Here is a 15,807-nt window from a genome sequence, read left to right as displayed (position 1 = left end):
CCCTCACTAGCTAGACATCTGGCTCAGTGTCATCAATTGGTGGCATGGGTAGCCTGGGGAGTATTGAATTTTACATTATCTTAGTTTTCTTAGAATATTCTGAATTGATGAAATAAATTTCAGAAGAGCACATCCAAATTTTTCAAGATATCTATATAAAATTAAAATTTTATAATGTTAATAAAAGTGGAATATACAAACAAGTTGGACATTGTGCTCTATTTATGTTGCATTGTAATAAACAGATCACCATATTTAACAACTTGGGTCAAGATAGCTACTATATCAATGAGCCATCAAAAAAAATTTTATGCTGTGGTTTTTCAATATGCTATCATAAAATTTTATGTTGTGATTATTCTTTGTTTAAAACCTTAAATGATCACATATAAGGAATATTTCATCTGCATGAAGTTTTTAAATGTCCTAAATCATGAATATCAGTTATTTATTCTGAATATATATGGACTATATACATTTTGGGGATAAAAGAAATGTTCTTTATTTAGAAATAAGTTATTATGATAGAGGGTAGATGTTAACCTTAATCTTGTTATTTCATACTTTTTTTTTCTAACGTCTTCACTGGAGTATAATTACTTTACAATGGTGTGTTAGTTTCTGCTTTATAACAAAGTGAATCAGTTATACATATACATATGTCACCATATCTCTTCCCTCTTGTGTCTCCCTCCCTCCCACCCTTCCTATCCCACCCCTCTAGGTGGTCACAAAGCACCGAGTTGCTCTCCCTGTGCTATGCGCGTGCTTCCCACTAGCTACCTATTTTACATTGGGTAGTGTATATATGTCCATGCCACTCTCTCAATTTGTCCCAGCTTACCCTTCCCCCTCCCCGTGTCCTCAAGTCCATTCTCTAGTAGGTCTGCGTCTTTATTCCCATCTTGCCCCTAGGTTCTTCATGACTTTTTTTTTTTTTTTAGGTTCCATATATGTGTGTTAGCATCCGGTATTTGTTTTTCTCTTTCTGACTTACTTCACTCTGTATGACAGACTCTAGGTCCATCCATCTCACTACAAATAACTCAATTTCATTTCTTTTCATGGCTGAGTCATATTCCATTGTATATATGTGCCACATCTTCTTTGTCCATTCATCTTTTGATGGATACTTAGGTTGCTTCCATGTCCTGGTTATTGTAAATTGAGATGTAATGAACATTGTGGTACATGTCTCTTTTTGAATTATGGTTTTCTCAGGGTACATGCCCAGTAGTGGGATTGCTGGGTTGTATGGTAGTTCTATTTTTAGTTTTTAAAGGAACCTCCATACTGTTCTCCATAGTAGCTGTATCAATTTACATTCCCACCAACAATGCAAGAGTGTTCCCTTTTCTCCACACCCTTTCCAGTATTTACTGTTCGTAGATTTTTTGATGATGGCCATTCTGACCGGTGTGAGGTGATACCTCATTGTGGTTTTGATTTGCATTTCTCTAATGATTAGTGATGTTGAACATCCTTTCATGTGTTTGTTGGCAATCTGTATATCTTCTTTGGAGAAATGTCTATTTAGGTCTTCTGCCCATTTTTCGATTGGGTTTTTTTGTTTTTTTGATATTGAGCTGCATGAACTGCTTGTAAATTTTGGAGATTAATCCTTTGTCAGTTGCTTCCTTTGCAAATATTTTCTCCCATTCTTAGGGTTGTCTTTTCATCTTGTTTATGTTTTCCTCTGCTGTGCAAAAGCTTTTAAGTTTCATTAGGTCCCATTTGTTTATTTTTGTTTTTATTTCCATTTCTCTAGGAGATGGGTCAAAAAGGATCTTGCTGTGATTTATGTCATAGAGTGTTTTGCCTATGTTTTCCTCTAAGAGATTTATAGTGTCTGGCCTTACATTTAGGTCTTTAATCGATTTTGAGTATATTTTTGTGTAAGGTGTTAGGGAGTGTTCTAATTTCATTCTTTTACATGTAGCTGTCAAGTTTTCCCAGCACCACTTATTGAAGAAGCTGTCTTTTCTACATTGTATATTCTTGCCTCCTTTATCAAAGATAAGGTGGCCATATGTGCGTGGGTTTACTCGGGGCTTTCTATCCTGCTCCATTGATCTATATTTCATATTTTTGATAAGAGGATGGCAAGGCTATATTGGTAAACTCTAATATTTATCTTCAAACTTTAATGATTTATACAGCAAAAACCTGTAAAACACTAACATACTAGTATTATCCATTCCTATCTAGCATTTACAAAGGAGAGCAGTGGTATACCTAATTAAAATAATGAGTAAAACTTAAATAATTTAAATTTTATTTTGTAGTATATTTAGAGGTACTGACTATAAATAAACCATAGACCCTAGTCATTGACTATTGGTTGGCTATTAAAAAGAAGGCTTAAAAATGATAAGGATCAAACTTCCACTTTCAGGAGGAGGGAGTAGTCATATTTCCCCTATTCTTCTTGCAAAGTACAACTACAACACAAAACAAATATCAACAAACACACATAATAGCTTTAGTATCTTGACTTTATTGATGTCAGTGTTCTGGTTATGATATTATTCTTGTTGTGTAAATGTACTACTTTTATAAGGTATTACCATTGGGAGAAATTAGGTAAATGGTACATCAGATCTATCTATTATTTATTATGTAAGAACAAATACAAATAAAAAATAAGAGGCTTAAGTCTCTCTGTTGGTAAACTGCCAATTTCTGGGGGAAGGTAAGAGCCTAACTCTGAAGGGTTTCTTGCTCCAAGTTGCAGAACTACCTTCTGTTGTAAAGGTATGAGGAAGTTCGTTTTTCCTCTGGATAAATGCAGTCAGCTAACAAAGGTCAATCCAACAACCAAGTGAATTTGGGATAAACTTTGTGTGACAAATGGTGATGTCAAGACCTTTTACTTGAGGACTAGTCATTGTTTATCTTGAGAACATATGCAATGGGTTGCATCTGCTTGGCTATTCAAAAGGAAGAGATTTCTTCCTGTCTCTACAATCTCTTACCTGATTGCCTGTAATGCCTGTGCATTCTGGTTTAATGCTTATACAATGTTAAAATTGCTTTCTTTTTTTGACTACCTTTGTGGAGATGATTTCTGGTTTGGGAGAAGATTTTCTTTTTAAAATATATTTCCTCAAAACTTACAACTGCCTCCTACAATTCTCCAAAAATTTTTTAAGAAGTGAATTAAAAATTTTAAAAAAATGGTTTGGGGGGAAAAGCCCTAAATTAATTGGAAAATAAACAAGTTTCTAAGGTACGTTAATTATAAAAGAAAAGAATGTTGATTTTGATCAGCCTCAGTAATATATAAGCTTAGGCAAGTGTAAATTTGAATTTGAGAAGTAAGTTATTAGGCCTTTGACATAATGCCTTAGTTCTTTATGATTGATCTACTCCTGCTTCTGATGTCTGTTGAAAGTAAGGAGAATAGAGACTACAGAAAGTACGTCTTGATGATATATTTTACTTATTAGTTATGGAAGAAGTGTGATTATTTGAAGTAAGGTCAACAGTTCAAAGAGATTGTTAGTTTATATCTCTCTATTTATTCTCACTATTCAAGTGTATATATAGTTTGTTAAAAAGACTGAATGTAAAATAAACTGAGATATTTGATGAGTTAAAACACAGTTTTTTAGAATATATTTTTCCTGATAATCTTTTTATTCCAATTTGCCTCAGTATCCGCTGAGTTTGTACTGTTAAAAAATGGCCAACAGTAATAAAATTATATGTGCTAGACCTGCTATCATAGACCTGCTGAAAATATGCCAGCACTTCTTTATCATCAAAATTCTTCTTAAGTGGTAAAAACAAAACAAACTAAAAGATTTCATATTCTAAACCATTGCTAGTTTGATTTTCTGTATCAAAGGGAACTGATCAAAATGTATTTATTGAAATTAGAAATAAGGATATATATAAATACATTAATGAATTATATATATTAATGAAAAATACTGCCTGCCATACCAGTAAACAAAGGATGTTGCAGCCCTCAGCCGTTGCAGCCACCCCCAACAGTACACCCTGAGGAGAGCCAGGATGGAGAAGAACAGGATGCTGGCCCTAGAGAGCTAAGGTGTATATCTAAGGAATGATTTCAATGAGCCCAGACTCTAGTATCTTCCCATACATAGAAAAGTGCTAAATTCATTAACTCGAGATATCTGGTTTTCTTTAATTAATGGTAATCTTTTGATGTTCCAACTACCTGGTCTTTGTTGCAAAAACCCCTATATATCCTGGCTTCTACCTTACCTCTCCAGAGCAATCCCTCAGAGCTATCTAAGAGTCTGTCTCCCGAGCTTGAAGTCCTCAGAAAATCAGCCTAATAAAATATAATTCTCAACCTTTAGGTTGTGCACTTTTTTTCAGTTGATATATATATACAAAATAGCCAAGATAAAGAAGGCAGGGGATTGAAGTAGCTTTTTTTTTTTTTTTTTTTTGGTTTTGCTAGCATTGTTTTCCACTGCTCTTACTTTGGTAGTGGAATCCTTGTTTTTAAAAACTCCATGTTATCCTCATGAGGCTGTGAAACATGTCATTCTTGCTTTTCTCTTTTAGTCGCAGTAGAAGTGTAGGATTGTCATGAACAATAGTTCATGATTATGTGCCTGGAGCTTGAGACAATCACAAGATGCTGCTTCTAACTGTACTTCCTCTAGGAGGATCTCTCTACCCACTATGGACCTATCTGAATGGGATGTAGAGAGAAATTTCTCTTTAGAGCAAGGTGATGTTTTAAGTATCCAATACCTACCTACTGCTGCAGAAATGGAGGCCATTTGATTTTCCTTAAAATTTTAAAAATCATGGGACCTCAACTGCTGGTTTGGGGATTTAACTAATCATTAACACCTATTAAAACCCAAGATAACTGCTAGTGTTTTTAACTCCTGGACACTTCACTGGGTAGTAACAACACAAGAGATTTCTTACAATTAATAACCATTTAAACTGGAGCCCGTCCTTGTGGTTTATGTCTCTGACCAACAGTCTTTGGTGTTCTGTCCTCTCTGGAGCTTCTAATCTTTCAAGGCTCCCATATTTGTCTTGGGTGGCTCTAAAGTAAAGCTAACCTTCCTCATGAGACAAAGATGCATCCCACTGAGTTATAATTTACAATAGAGTTTATATTTATTTCTTCCTTCAGGGAGAAAGCAAAGTGTTTCTTATGTGTTCTCAGGTGAAAAAATATTTTTTATTACCCTGAAAAGGCTTGAGTCCCAATTTTACCTTAGATTCTTGAGAACAGACCTTCTCCAACTTAAAACAGACTACTAAGTTTTTAATCACTCAACAGTGCACACGGTTCTCTGTACCTTAGCTGTTGACATGCTGGCTATAAAAGCTAATGATCTCTCAAAACACAACTATATACTTTATGTTTTTTGCTTCAGATGGACCAATGTGAATCTAATTTTTTTCTTATACTTGTTTGAACTTACTGAAAGTTCTTAGACATAGCCAACAAAATTTAGCATCTTGACATTTTTTCTAATGAATGTCTGGAGCCCCACATTTGGTAGGCATGCAGTCCAAATTCACAAGTGCAACTGATTGATAGTTTAACCAGCTGCTTTGCAATAATTTCAACTTCTCAGCAAGGGATAGTGTAACTCTAACAATGCACCTTAATTTAATTCAGCCAATGCCACAATTTATAGTGTAGCAATTAAAAATCTCAATCCTAATAGAAAGTTCTATATTACTAAAGGTCTGTTGGGCTTCTGATGACAGCACACAACTATATTTATTTTTTAAAAGGGAAATACATTGGTTATTTGACAAGAAACACATGGGAAGATCCCAAACAATGGCACTAGGGTTCTCTTTGCACTTTGTCTATTTCTCTTCTTTGCTTGTCTTTTCTTCTCTCTGCACATTGCTTTCACTCTATTATGATACAGACTACCCATTTGTCAATAAAACATAAAATTCTTATAATTTCAATTTTAAAAGCAAGGGAGAGTTATATTTCCATCTTCAACTAGTAAAATATCAGAAAATACTCTGTTTGGCTTTGCTTGAATCATGTTCCTACTGATTGAATTAAATCCACCATTTAAATGGAGTTCTATGCTCAAAGGAATATGATTGGCCCATTTCTAAGGCTCAAGAATCAAAAAAACATGATAAACTGTTCCACCAGGTAACAGAATGGATAATAAATTTCTACAGAGACAGTGGTTGAAGCATAAGGTGAATCAAAAAAGTACATAAGGCAAAAATAAATATGCAAACATACATACATACAGAAATAATATTGGTTTTCAGTTGTCTTCCAGTAGTCAAATAATGTGCTATTTCTGAACCTACCATCTTGATACTGTTGCCTTTCTTGATATTTTAAGATTTATTATCATACCAGGTCATAATGCACACATAAAACACAGGGAGCATGTTATTACACCTCTCTTCTCAAGATTGGTGGACTATTCACGTCTGCTAATTGTGTGTACTTAAACATATGCAGACCCCTGCTTTCGCAGTAATTTGTTCCTGAGAACTATATTATAAGGGTTTTACAACTATCTCTTCAAACTTGCTAGATAGGTATGGAAACCATGCAGTGAGTACAGAAGGCAACTAGTGTCAGAAATAACATTTTCACTGCTTCCTGTGAAAATAAGTGGATCTTTAAAAAATGTAAAGTGGCTAAAAATGATCCAGCAACCAAGAACGTAACTCTCTCTGAAAGAAATCTTCTTTCCAGCCTCCCTATATAAAACCCATATTTTAATAAGCAGAAACTTCTAATTGACAAATTGGAAGGAAGAACAATTCTCTTCTGGTTATATATTTTAAAAGATAAACCCAGGGCCTCCCTGGTGGCGCAAGTGGTTGAGAGTCCACCTGCCGATGCAGGGGATACGGGTTCGTGCCCCCGTCTGGGAGGATCCCATATGCCGCGGAGCGGCTGGGCCCGTGAGCCATGGCCGCTGAGCCTGTGCGTCCGGAGCCTGCGCGTCCAGAGCCTGTGCTCCGCAACGGGGGAGGCCATAGCAGTGAGAGGCCCGCATACCGCAAAAAAAAAAAAAAAAAAAAAGATAAACCCAGGTCAATTAGTCAGTAGATGATATTTAGTAATTTACATTTCATGGATATTTTTATAGCATGGACAATAAAGTTCATATATCTAAACCTACATGAGAAGCATACTGATTTATACAGTCCTTATGTAAATAGTTACATCTTATGTGGAAAGGGTAAAATTTGATGCTGTATTATAAAACTAACAGTTTTTGAAAAGTTTATCAAGACCATATTATTTATGATGAATGGCCAAATGAGGTAAAAATTAACAATATATTTGAACCATTCTTTTAGCAAAGATAAATTATATCAAATCCAGAAACAGAAATGGGAACATTAGGAAGATTATCATTGAAGAATCCCTGTGATAGTTTCTGTGCAAAAGAAATAAATAAATAAAAAACACAAGCCTATACATATTCAGACACAACCCTTAAGACTATTCATGCATTGTTTAGCAAAATAGCTTTGTGGGTTATACAATAACAAACTTTAGTTCCAGTGGAGAGACTGGTGGGGTTTGTTTGATTAGATCAGAGTTTTGTATAAACAAAGTGATCACCAAAATGGGCAAAAGGCCATGCACAGCTGTGGGTACAATTCCTAGGAATGGATGAAATCTTTTTAGTTGACCTAAGAAAGATATTTTGAATTATACTGAAAAAATATAAACATTGTGTATATTTTCCATTCTTTTACTCGTCTCATCAAAATAAATCACATATACAAAGTTTGAGATGATAGTAAAAACAATTTGAAAATGTTTATAACATTTGGTAAAAAGATGAGTATGAGGAACCAGAGAGTGAACCCAAGGACAATAAATATAGGATCTCTGTGAAATGTGTACAAAAGTGAACATTTGAACCCACAGACATATGGAACCATATGACTTTCTTTTTCTTTCTTTTAGAATCTTTGTTAATTGTATAGTGACTACCAACTGATTTCTTGATCAAATTATACAAGAAGTTAAAAAAAAGAAACTTCAGCTGCTATCAGATTGTATTGCAGTAGTGACTATAAGTGGCAAAACTATAAAAAGTTTATTTTTTGTTGATACCATTTCTATTATATAATTCTAATTGTCTTGTCACAGTTGAGTAAAATGTTCTAACATATAATCAAATGTTTATGCTAATAATAACGATCCCAAATATGCCTCTAGCACATAAACCACAGAAGTTAAAATCCTAAATTTTAAAAATATAAATTTGCCATATTTTCAAATATTTTGTAATGAAATGTTAATTCCAAAAAGAAATTAAATGTGATAAATATACATATATATACTTATATATATAATCTTATATATTAGTACATGTATGTGTATGTGTTTATATTCAATGTTATAAAAATAAAAGTGGAATATAATGTATAGGCATATTCTAATTCTTAGAGCTCCATAATTTATACATCACCCTCCTTGCTAGACAAAAGCCCCCCCCACTTTCTCTGAGAATTCTTTTTATTATCTCCAGAATTGCCACTCAGTGTTTAAGACTTCTTTAGTTAAAGTCAGTTTTTAGTTAGCTTTATAAGAATATCTGTATTTCCCTGGTATCAAAAATAGCTCTCAAGATGAGCAGTGAAAATATACAATCATCCAAAACTTAATAGTCCCTGAGTCAGCATTATACGGATTAAGTGAATCAGAGAATATAATACACAAAAAGAAACCTAAAGATAATAATGCAATGTTTTGTGAATCTGTTTAGCAACCATTTGTGGTAGGCAGAATAATGACCCTCTTTAAAGATATTTATATCCTAATCCTGGTAACCTGTGTATATGTTACCTTACATGGCAACAAGACTCCAGAAATGGGATTATGCTAAGGACCTTGAATTGGGGAAATTATCTTGAATGACTTATAGGCTTTGGAGGTGGCAGAAGGGAGTCATGAGCAAAGAAATGTAGGTATCCTCTAGAAGCTGGATAGAGCAAAGGAATAAATTCTCCCCTAAAACTTCCAGAAATAAGTGCAGCCATGCTGACCCTTTGATTTTAGTCTGACAGGAGACCTGTAGGACTCCTGATATTCAGAGCTGTAAGACAATACATCTGCGTTGTTTTAAACCACTAAATTTGTAGTAATTTCTTATGGCAACAATAGAAAATCAATATACCATCTGCCCTAGGTCACTGGGCAAACAAATCCTTATTACACACTTCACTCTAGCCTACCACTTTTATCTACAGAGTATGCAACCATAGTTATAATACATTATTAACACATGGGTTATATATACAAAACCCAAAACTAGATATACAGCTGTTGACTTTTATTTTTTTAAGAACTTCAGAAGAACTTACCAAGAACCTTAAAATAGAAATGTTTTCACAAGTCACCCTGTTTTCTTTAATTATCTTTGTATATCAATTGACCAACTCTATGCAACCAGGTTCCTTAATGGTAATTTCAATTCAGTACCTCTGCCCTATACAGCAACCTCAATAATCTCTAACCCCATCATTCTTGATTTTTTATTTTTCAGTTTTCAAATATGGCAGAAATAATTATTTTAAAATGACAGATGCAATGCCAGAAAATAAAAGACAGTACACTGAACCTTAAATCCAAAACTTGTTTCATATCTTCCTGGTCCTTCCAGCTGACCACTCATCTCTGCATTGTATGAAATGAAAAAAATGCTTATTTCTCATTTCAGGACTTTTTTCCTTGGTTTAGTGTTTTTACAGAAAGCACTCATGTGTCTATTTAAGCTCTGGAATATCACTATATCTATCAGGAAATCACATTGACCCAGTATAACAGAGTCTTTCATAAATAGACATTTTTCTCTACTTCATATAAAAACCCAGAAGTAGAAAATCCAGGGATTGTGTTTCATTATGTTCTACAAATCCTCAGAGATGTAGACTCTTCTAGATTGTCCCACCAATCCTGTGGTATGGTTTTAAATAGCCTGGCGCACAATAGTGAAACAGGTTCCACTATGACATCCACGTTGCAGGCAACAGGATAGAGTAAGGACTAAAGAGTAAAAGAGACAAAACTTGTGCAGAAATTCCCACGTGGCACTCTACTTACATTCCATTATTCAGAACTCAGTCATATGGCCATACCTAGTTGAATGGGATTATGGAAAATCTATCTCTGTCTTAGATAAATATGCCCAGCTAGAGACTGGAATTTTCATTACCATGGGAAAAGGAAGGAACAGATATTGGAGAAGGCTACCAGTTTTTGCCACATTGTGATTAGAGAAAGATAGATAGATGATAGATAGGTTTATAGACAATCAAAATTATTCTCATAAAAAATCTTATATGAGATAAAATACTACTTTCTCTATTTTATCATTCAGAATACACAAGCATATAGATGTTGAAATACACCTTGAAGATTACATAGCTTGGAGATAATAGACTAGAATTTGAATCCACTTTTGCTTGAATCAATAGTCTGTCTTCAAACAATAAGTGGTACTATAACATCTTATAATGATCTAAACAGTTAAATTGACACTATTTCAGATTATTTTATTTTAATAGATGTAGGTTTGTTTTAAATTCTATTTGCAGATTACTTTACAATCCTTTATTACTTTCAGATACCTAAGTCTTTTATTAATCCCTTAGAATAATTTTTGGTACAAAAACATATTTAAAATAACAATTAAACATACAACTTAAAGAAAAATTACACAATTTGCTTAAAAAATAAATAGATCTGTAGACTGAACCCATATAACTGACCATTTTTGAATTCATTTGAATTATAAACAAGCATAATAGACAAATTCAGCATATTAAAGATTATATGTCATTAGTAGTTCTCACCACTGCTATACTTTTCAAATAATTTTATTTTCATATATATTAGTAACAAATGCATACAGTATATTACTTTTCCATAAATAATTATTATAAATTCTAAAAAAGCAAAAGAATAAGTTAACCTTAAATAATACTTAGCTGATTAGCTGATAAACAAACAAATAAAAACTGTCTACAGCCTCAACATTAAACAGTGGAAATGTCATAGAAGTGTTTTATTATTTCTTCCAAGACGTTTACAAAAGCCAATGCTTCCAAATGAAGTACTATTTTAAACAAATACCCTATATATGTCTCACTATCTAATCACTTTATTTGGTCTATCAACATGGAGATAAAGCTTTAAAAATCAATTAGGACTGGAATATGACATACTTCCAGGTAAAGAGAAGAGTTTTAGGGTATAAATCTTGAAGAAATTGATGTACCGAAAATCACTTGACACATTTTTCTCTAAAAGAGATTTCTATAAAATTTTTGAAACAAGGGATGATTGTCTCAAATATTTTAGTAGGTATCTGTAGACATGTAGTTTACTATGTGTATTTCTTGAATATTCAAATATAAGTAGTCCCAAGAACTAGTGAAGTGCAAAAATATAAAAATAAAACTAAAAGTCACTAATAAAAAAGTAAAATTATAAAATTATATGAAAAATGTGTGAAACACTTATGAAAATATCTAACGCAAATGCCCCATGAGTTGTTTCTAGTTAAGAAAAAAGATAATACATATACTTTATCAAAACTATAATACTGTTTTTGATAAGTTTTGAAACTGTTTTACTAAAAATTACTGTCTACTGTACATATTCTAATTAATGTATTTTGCAGTGAAAACAAGAAAAAATATTGAAGAGACTTTTCCTCAGCAAACATATAATCTATTATATATACACAGAACATATCTTAACAATAAATAACCTAGCATATATATGAATAATACAAGATGTCAAGAAGCTGGATAAAGCTTAGATGAAATTATCTTTTTGCTTAAATACATAGAATGTTCTCTAAACTATGTTGGGTCAAAGTCAAAGGATATGCAATGTTGAATATGTGAATTTTAACTTTATCATGATCTGTATTCATGTAGAGTTACTCCCTGCAATTACAATTCTAATTTTTCAAGAATTTTCAAATAAGGTTTTGAAAATTAATAGAAATAAAGGAGTAGATTGGGGTGAAGATAGAGGGTTTGTACTTTAAAAGTCACTTTCTCCAAACTTCTAATGTCTTCCAACCTCCTTACCTACTGAGGAGATCTGTTGATTAACAGAAATGTATACATATATTACTGGCTCATGTACCTTATTTCTCTTAAATGTATTTCTATATTTCCACTTTACATTATACATATTTATGTCTCATTTACACACTAAAATGTATAATCGTTATAGAAGTAATTACTACATTTTATATCCAAATTTATATAATTTGCTCTATCTACTTTGGATCACAGAAGACTGGCTAAATGGTTTATATATACCACAGTCATTTAGGACTTAACCTACAAACTAAGCTAGTAATATAGCATCATTCTGCAACCTAAGTCCTTTCATAATAATTGTTTCCATTAATTATACCTTCTATGTGTCAACAACTCCATTAGGTACATTTTACATAAACTATCTAATACTCAAGAAACACTGCAAGTTAAGTAATTGCCCAAGATGACATGGCTAGTAAACAGGAGAAATCCTTTCAGATTTCACAATACATCTACTCTTCTATATTTGATACATAGTATGTGTTAATGGCAAACAAAATTTTCTTTTGCAGAATATATATAATTTAATTATATTAAATGAGTTACTTAATGGATAAAGTTGCATTTCAGTAAACGAAAATTTACTAAAATAACAGTCATCCTGACAATGATTATAACAAATTTGGTAAAATGTATTTATAATATTTTTTACTTTTAAACTGATTCAATGCACACTTAGTACAAATGGGAAAACTATTATACATGAAGACTATAGATCCGTAAACTAACAGAGACAGACTCTGTGTCACATTGAAGCCAAAGAAGAATCAACACTACTAAAGGCTTTTAGAAAATGATTGCTTGCATCTGTAGGCAGTTTATCTTTATGTCAAGTTTCTCAACTCCTTTTGTTTACTAAGAGTACATTTGAAAATTAAACATCTTGAGCACCAGAGTTTGTGACATACAGCAGCACTTTGACATTCTTTGGGTTTCACAAAAAAACTGGTTATCTGCAATTTAGTAAACACTATAGCATGAAATCATATTTTACTGGTTTATTTAATAATCTTGCTGTCAATTTCAAAAAAATATATAAAGCCAGAAGCTTGCTGTTTCAGAGTTTTCATAAGTAGCGAACAGCAAGTTGATATGATGACATTGAAGAACATTTTCTATTTAGTCTTTACTATTCCATTTTTCCTATTTCATGATAATTTGAAATTAAGTTGGCAATGATAATATCAGGAAAATAGTTTATTATCATCCTAAATTATTACAGGGGAATCATTTATCCCTTCTTCCATTCATCACATGTTCACTAGGCACTGTCGATGTTTCAACTATTAGAAAAAAAAAAAAACCTTTCTTGTTAAGAAGGTTACATAGAAGCTATAAATGGAGTTAAATATGTAGGAACTGGGATTGGATGAGACAGCCCATAGAAAATGTATGGACAGTGGTTCTTAACTTTGGTTGCATGTCCATTTTCTGGAGCTTTTGCAACTACACTTCCTGAAGCCCCGTTCAAGAGTTAATAAATAAAACATCTCTCAGAATGAGGGTCAAGAAAGTCATATGAAAAATTTTATAGAAGATAATGTTTTCAGCAAATGTTAAGGTTTACTGAGTAGAGAAAAACAAACAAACAAAAAAGAGATCAGTGCTCTTCAAAACACCAGTATTTAAGTGGGTGATTGAATAATGAGCAGTCACGAGACTGGGAAGAACAATCGGGAGAAAAAGCACTTGGAAAATAAGAATGTCAAAAATTTCAAGAATGAAAAAGGTAAAAAATATTATATTTTTAGAGAGTCCAAGAATTGTGAGAATTACACATAGGCTAAGGGATTTGTAATCTCTAAAATAACTGATAGCATTTTCAGTGAAATCATTGGGGGAAAATTCTGGACTGAGGAAAAAACAGAGAATGGGAAGCATGTAGGAAATTCACAAGATAACTTCAATTTTCTATGACACTCATGACTATTAAAACAATGTGAAAGAGTAAAGCAGTGTCAATTTCCTGACTTAATCCCAGTGTCATGGTGGGTAAGGACCAAATACCTCAGATCAATCTATGTATATCTCTATCATCAGCCTTACCCCTTCTCATATTGGCTTTTTATTTAACTGTTTCATCCATATATCACAGTGGTTGGAAAACAATAACCACCTAATAAATAATGATAGAACTAAGAAGAAACAAAGGCCTATGTGGAAAGTTTAATAAACACAGAACAGTGGGGAGGTGGTAGATGATGCAAGATAAGATGTGATTTAACAATTGATTTCAAATATGAGAAATTGCAAAACTTACAGAATTTGAGGTAACAGCAGTTTAATAAATTCAACCTAAGCAAAACTGTGAAGTAAATTAAATTTGTCTTTTTTACCTTCCTCCAACTGAGTGATTCCATAAAAGCTACTACTGGTGAGTACATTAGGCTGGTTCTTGATTTCTCTGTTATCCTAGGGGGGCCTGCTCTTTCAAAGCAGTATCCAGGATTCTGGAATTATTTTACGTGCTTCCACTTGTACTTAAAAACTCAGACATGGTAGTCCTGGATTTTAATCCCAGTTCTAATTTTTACTGGATATATGACTTTGGACCTATTAACTTTCCTAAACCCTCATATATGTAATGGTGATAATAGTGGTACCTATTTTACAAGATTACTCTGAGGGTCAACCAAGTGTCTTAGTGTCTGATCATAGAAAGTGTTCAAGTAATTATACTTAAAATATGTTGTATACAAATAACTATACCTATATAAACTTAGAATACCCATTAAAACATAACTATCTTGATTCCTCTTTTTTCAGGGTTTTCTACAGGATAGTGCTGTCATCAATTTGTCAAAATACGATAGTGCTGTTATCAATTTGTCAGTTCAGATGTCGTGACAAAGTTGTTACCTATCCCAGATGTATTTAGACTTTAAAAGCAGATGACACTTAAATCCAAAATGTGATTTTTTAAAAAAATTAATTTTAGACACAGATGAAGATCCTTAGGAGATCTATTGAGGAAGAAGAGTTCTTTGTTCAGCTACCCCTGAAATCATATACATACATAGATGCTTAGTAAAGACTTAGTAATGAGGACTATCATCCCATTATGGGTAGAATAAATCATGGTTTTAAACCTACCAATTAGAACATGGTAGAGAAACATATTCTTTAAAAGAAGAAATGTGGGACAAGAGAACATTATTATTTTAACTTCATAATGGGGCTCTTTTTTCCATCATTTTGTTTTGGGATGCTTTGCTTTGGGATGTTTTGGGATGCTTCTTCTCCCTTGCCCAGAAAAAGGGAAGCTGTGTGTGTGTGTGTGTGTGTGTGAGAGAGAGAGAGAGAGAGAGAGAGAGAGGGAGAGAGAGAGAGAGAGAGAGAGACAGGGGGAGACACAGCCTGTATGTACCTTGTGAGGAAAGTGGAAAATGTTCTTTTGAGGAAGTGAGACAGATCGGAAAACCTGGGCACCTCTTATTCCTCTTACAAACTGTAGAGGTGGGGAGCGGATGGTGAGTGAGAGAGCTAGGGAGGACAAAGAGGTGCCGTGGATTTCTAGTAAAGACATTTCTACTAAATGGTCACACATTCCACAGGACAGGTTCTTGTACAACAGTAAGTCACAGTATGGAATTCCCTCATTGTTTCCTTTTTAAGGAAAGACTAATGGTACCTTACTCCCAAAGTTAAAACAAAGGTGATGTAGAAAATGTATAAAAGGCAATATGAATTTAAAACCTCAATAATATCGGTCAAGGG

Source organism: Mesoplodon densirostris, chromosome 17 (assembly GCF_025265405.1).
Source record: "Mesoplodon densirostris isolate mMesDen1 chromosome 17, mMesDen1 primary haplotype, whole genome shotgun sequence".
NCBI classification, from domain to species: Eukaryota; Metazoa; Chordata; class Mammalia; order Artiodactyla; family Ziphiidae; genus Mesoplodon; species Mesoplodon densirostris.
This window is presented reverse-complemented; position numbering follows the sequence as displayed.